The sequence below is a fragment of the Sinocyclocheilus anshuiensis genome, unplaced genomic scaffold (assembly GCF_001515605.1).
Source record: "Sinocyclocheilus anshuiensis isolate Anshui unplaced genomic scaffold, SAMN03320099.WGS_v1.1 scaffold603, whole genome shotgun sequence".
Lineage (NCBI taxonomy): Eukaryota > Metazoa > Chordata > Actinopteri > Cypriniformes > Cyprinidae > Sinocyclocheilus > Sinocyclocheilus anshuiensis.
Genome location: NW_015551055.1, coordinates 644,520 through 650,438, shown reverse-complemented (window position 1 = coordinate 650,438; position 5,919 = coordinate 644,520). Strand labels below are relative to the sequence as shown.

General features: G+C 37.9%; 2 pseudogenes; one reads left to right on the top strand and one right to left on the bottom strand.

The window, feature by feature from the left end:
- Positions 1–1,386, top strand: part of LOC107661974 (G2/M phase-specific E3 ubiquitin-protein ligase-like) — an 8,218-nt pseudogene extending 6,832 nt beyond the window's left edge.
- Positions 1,232–4,070, bottom strand: LOC107661978 (uncharacterized; annotated as a pseudogene).
- Positions 4,071–5,919: the final 1,849 nt, after the last annotated feature.

The window sequence follows — 5,919 nt, the reverse complement described above, 5'->3', positions numbered from 1 at the left end:
TGTGTGTGTGTGTGTGTGTGTGTGTGTGTGTGTGTGTGATTTTTAATAATTTTAATAAAGGGTAAAAATAACAATTTTCGTAGGCTGGACATCACTTTTGGCCACTACTGTAGCTTGGACATGAACTCACTGTTGTTAATTTTGTTTAATTCAGAATGCAACTACTCTGGAGTCACTAAAAGAATAGCACCCTGCTCCAAACTGCTGGGTGTTTTTGATTCGTGAAGAACTCTGAGGAGAAACATACAATTTTGGAAGAATATGTCAGGTGGTATGTGACTGACAGAAACCACAGTGCTATTAAAAGGTGAAATTGTTTTTTTGTTTTTTTTTTATCACATACACATTACATAGGCAATGTTTATTTTGAGATATAGAAAATTGCATCAGTCTTTTAGAATGTTACTTTATTTCACTAAATGATTTACATTGCATTAATGACTTAAACTACTTTTAATAGATTTAAGGATGGACTTGCCACTCTGCAGTTTTTGAAAGCACTTGAGCAGCATCCCAGTGTTTTGTCTCCTTTCCTCTGCCACACCGAGAAGAAGCTGACAGCGACTGATTTGGAAAAACTCTTAAAAGCAGAACTCAGCCCAGTAGGTAGTAACCAGAGGCTAAAGGAATCCAGGACGCTTTCGTGTTGGTCAGACTACCTCCACGATTGTGAAGGTTTGTTATTTGTAGTTTATCAAACACATGTTCTGTTTTAGGTGAAGTTCAGACATCTTTAAAGTAATAGTTCACCCAAAATTGCCATTTATTCAGCCTCAAGTTGTTCTAAACCTGTATGGCTTTCTTCTTCTGTAAAACACAAATAGAGTTATACAATGGCAGTGGATTTTAACTAGCTTATAAGGTTCAAATAGGACATAAATTATTCCATGCAAGAAAATAAATTAAATTATGAGTTGTGTTTTTTCAAAAACATAATACATGTTGTAATGTAATATATTTATAATACATCTGTGTCCTTTTTGAAGTTTGAAAGGTAGTACATCTACTGTCATTGTATGGATAAGCACAAGCAATTTGTGTTCCGCTCAAGAAAGTCATTTTTGGGGTTTATTATTTAATTATGTACATAATAATTGTTCAAAATTCCATCTTTTTTTTTTCTTTGTAGAACACCAGACTGAAGTGCCATTAGAGAATGTGTTGATGTTTGCTACTGGCCTGACATCACTTCCACATGCTGGAATAGCACCACAACCATGCATTGTGGTTTTTGACAATTCACCCTTCCCAATGGCGAATACATGCACAAACACACTCAAGTTATCAATCTTAGACACATACAGTCTTTTTCAGACTCGCATGGATTTTGGAATCCAGAATTCTCCAGGTTTTGGATGTATTTAAGTCAACTTTACGTCCTCCGTATTCTCAGTTCATTATTCTTGCAATGTCACAGTGTTGCATTCTGTGTATTGCATTGTTTCTTTTTTAAATAAGTTCTTCCGAGGTTGTACTCTGTAGTGTTTACTGCCCTTTTTTTTTTTAATACTCTTGCTCAGAGGCCTGCTGTTTCCTTCAATGTGAAGTAGAGTTGTGATGCTTCCTCCCAATTCTCTGGCCACTGTAACTGATTGTGTTCCATTGCAAATTCTAGATATTCCTGGATGTTTTTGTCGTTACATAACTGCATTGTCAGCCTTGTCTCAGGAAAAGCATTTAACTCATCTTCTTCAACTGCAAAGTCTCATGATCCATACCTGCAAGAAGATAAATATCTGTGTAAACGTATTTAGCAGACAAATTTATACAATGTGACTTTTTGTAGTAGTGTATATTAAACACAATTATAATTAAATCACTGTTATGAAATGCATTTTTTGGTGCAGATTTTTTATTTGTTCTCCTGTGTGGTAGATGACACAGTTCATTTGGTACACCCCCAGGGCACATTGCAAGTCTAGAGGGCCTAATACTGTGTTTATTCCAAAGCTCTACACAATCATCCAAATCCGCCTGTAGAACATTTTGGAAGCAGAACTGAAAAAGGCATTGGTGTTCGTTACTGCCATTGAAGTGTCCTTCATTCCTCAGGTCCCTAAAAAGTTATATCCAAAACTGAGCCCTAGAACACAAAAGTCCAGATACATCAATAACAGAATAAAATTAATCATTAAAAATTGTAATCATTTTGCATGTTTTTGTTACAGATATATTAATTGAAATGTATCATACTATGTACTAGTTGCATTAGTGTAACTAAAGCATCACTTTACTGACATTTCATCAGTGCTAAAGAATATGAAACAATCACGAACCTTGCTTTTCTGAAGCTGGACCACCAAGATTCAATGTGTTGATTGTTCATTGTTGTACTGTACGTGTGACTTCTTGATCCAAGCCAGCATAATAGTCTGAATGATGATGACGGAGCGTGCACTGCATTGCTGCCAATGTACCATTTTCCGTTCCACAGTCAGTTCGTAGTCTCATAGGTACGACACCAACACAAGTAATGAAGTTGTGCAATAACAGCAGGTTCATTGTTAGTAGACCCACAAGTAAGCCAGAGGATATGTCTCGAAAAACCGTCAATACATCCTGATATGCCGAAACCAAATGGCTTTAGTTTATCATAACCATCAACATGCCACAGATAGTTTGGTCCCATGGACTGATACGTGCGTCAAACAAATCTACGACATGTCCTCTATTCTGTCCTTGTGGGTTAGGTTCTTGAAGCAATCGCATAACATCATCACATTTAACACACAATCTGTGTTTCTGCACAAGTTCTAACCACATTGTCCGGTAGCCGAACAACTGTTCTGGTCCACGCAGCTCTGCTCTTATTGCATTCCTGACGGTGTTTTGAAAAAGAAACACAGAACAGAAAAGACCATTTTAAGTTTAAAAGTTAAATAAATAATTATTTGTACCTCTTAATCACTCTGAAAATAGAAACGGAATTAAATTAGGCCTATTATTATTATTATTGAGTTTACAGGGTATGGTGGTTTTGCTGTTGTAAACACTACTGTTGTTGTTGTAGAAAAAATATTTATGTCTTATTTAAAATAGAATTATATTGTAATCCTGTTCTGAATTTCATTTTTTTTAATTATAATGATGATAAAAACAGGATTGATAAGTAGCCTATAAATCGGAGGATGAGAAAATCAGTATAAGCCTGTTTTATCAGGGTTGTGATAATTATTTTTAAGGCACTCTACGTTTTTAAAATAAATACTGTAATAAAAAAAGTTCAAAGTAATAGTTTTTTAGTCAGATAACATAAAGACAAGACCCCTCGATGCCCTTTAAACTTTTCCCAATCAAACAGCAAGAACGAAAGAGAACAGGCACCTTTGTTTATACTGCTGTGTAGAACTACTTTAGCTGCATTTTTAATATTTAATAAATATTTCATTTTAGCAAAATGTAAATTCGTCCCCTGCACTTTATCCGGGCAGGTGTGTTAACTAAGAGGTTTCTAGATTTAAGGTTTATGTGTGTTTTTCAAGTTATCTCCAGGTAATAAATAAACTTTATGAATAATGCAGTACTGATTGACATATCATTTAGTAGCCTATAGAAACTATAAATTTCCTGCCTTATTCTGTGATAAAAAATGGGGAAAAGGTGCTCGTAGTAGCCTTTATAAACCGATCATAAAATTGTCATTAGGAAAATATTGAACAAAAATATTATAGCCCCTTGCTGGAGCTAACCTTACTTCCACAGGCTACAAACAGCAATATAAACGTGTTACCTAAACAACAGCTGTGCATGCTCTCTTCACGCAGTTCTTGTATAATAATAATAATTTAATAATATAAGTATGCAAGCACACCGCTCCACTGAGAACTCCACTTACCGGCAGCCGCGAACGTTACTGAAGGCATCCCTGGTAGCGCGTGGGCAGGCCTTCACAAAATGGCGTTTAATTAAAAAAAAAAAAAATTGCCTTGACAAAGGGACACTTTGGGCATCATGGGGAAAAGGGGCAGGCGCTCAAGCACCCATCGCACCCCCCTCTGCACGTGCCTGTTCCTTATATCGTTTAATGGTGAATAGTTTTTCCTTCTAAACATACCGGCATCCTTCAGGTGTGTTTTTTAGAGAGCACAGGTGAATCTTTATGCCATGGTACGTTAAAGGGATAGTTCACCCAAAAATGAAAATTCTGTCATTATTTTACTCACCTTATGTTTCTGGACCTTGATCGTGGTAAATACATTGCGGTCTATGGGAGGGTCAGAGAGCTCTCAGAATTAATAAAAAATATCTTACTTTGTGTTCCGAAGATGAACTGAGGTCTTACGGGTTTAGAATGACATGAGGGCGAGTAATTAATGACAGAATTTTCATTTTTGGGTGAACTAACCCTTTAACAGCATGTCCATAATCACGGCATGTGAATGTCCTTCCTCAAAGTAGTGTTGAATTAATTCCATTTTCAATTAAAAAGTTCTGCAGAATAAAGAAGTAATACAAGTTTGGAAGGACATGATATTGAGTAAATGAAGACAGAATTAATGATATCAATTCCATAATTTGCTAGCTTGCTTATTTTGCCAAATACACTTGATCTGTTAAGTTCACGTCATACTAACAAGAATCTATGCTTCAAACCACTGTTCAAGAGCTGCAGTTCCAACCATACAACTTTGCGATGCTGTTTTCAAGTGTTCGTTGGAAACACAGAACCCATTGAACTATGTTGGTGACCAGTGGTGCCTGCATCTGTACGCATTGTGTGTACCATGGGTGACCGTGATTTCACCAAGTGCAACATGTTCCTGGATCAACATCCTTGTTGATCCTGGAACAACATTCCAATTAACCAATCAGAATTGAGGGATAACTTTTCAGGAAATATCTGTTGTAGGCTTACGATCAGGGTTAGTTGCTTCTACACCCTTGTAAATGAGCTATCATTTCACACTGATTTTAGGAATAAATTATGGGTAGGTTTAGGTTTATGGGTAGGGATTGGGTTTAGTCTATATTTTTGGATATTAATGTTGATCCAGGATCAACAAAAGATGTTGATCCAGGAACATGTCTCACTTGGCAAAATCACGGCGACCGTGTACGATGAGTGCTCTGATCCGAGAAACATTTTCCCTGCAAATATTTTAGCAGTTATTACCTTTTTGTGTCCCGTATTTCTGTCGAATGAACCAGCGATGCCAATCATTCGTGATTTAATGATTCTTTGGAGTCTCTCTTTTCAATGAACTGGCCGAATGCATTTGGACCGCTCTTTCACTGAATGTTCACGCTCTTTTCCCCTGGCTGGGTGTCAATCCCGTGGCAAAAACAGGGAAACAAATAGAGACATAATTAGGAAACAGAGAAACAAATAGAGACATAATTAGCGTAGCTGCTGTTCCAACCAAGCAAAATTGATTTGTTTAACCCAAACTAAAGAATAATAATGTGCATTTGATCAGATATAACTGCAGTATATTGATATGCATTATGATAGATTATGATCAAGATTATGCAAGATTATGATATGCATTATTTTAATCTAGTCTTTAATCTAGATTTAAACAGAGAGAGTGTGTCTGAACCCCGAACGTTATCATGAAGGCTAAGGGTGGTGAGGGAGGAGGAGCCCGCCGGCCGGTTTCTGGCAGTAAAAGGTGCCGTCCATGACCTGGTGAGCTCATCATGCAATTCCGGGAAGAAAGGCACTGGGGCGGGGCGCTGAGAACCAGCGCGAGCCACCTCGAGAAACCAATCATCCAGTCTTGACGGCTCGGGACACGGTGGAGGTTTCCACTCGAGCCCGACCCTTTTGGCGGCCCGGAAAGCATAGCTGTCATCTCCGGATCCGATTCAGGCTTTGCCACTGTCCCGGAGGGCGGCAGCGCGGCCAAATCTTCATAGGACAGCTTCATCGCCCTCCGATGCTGAGATCGACATCTGGTCGGGGGGAGGACCACTGGA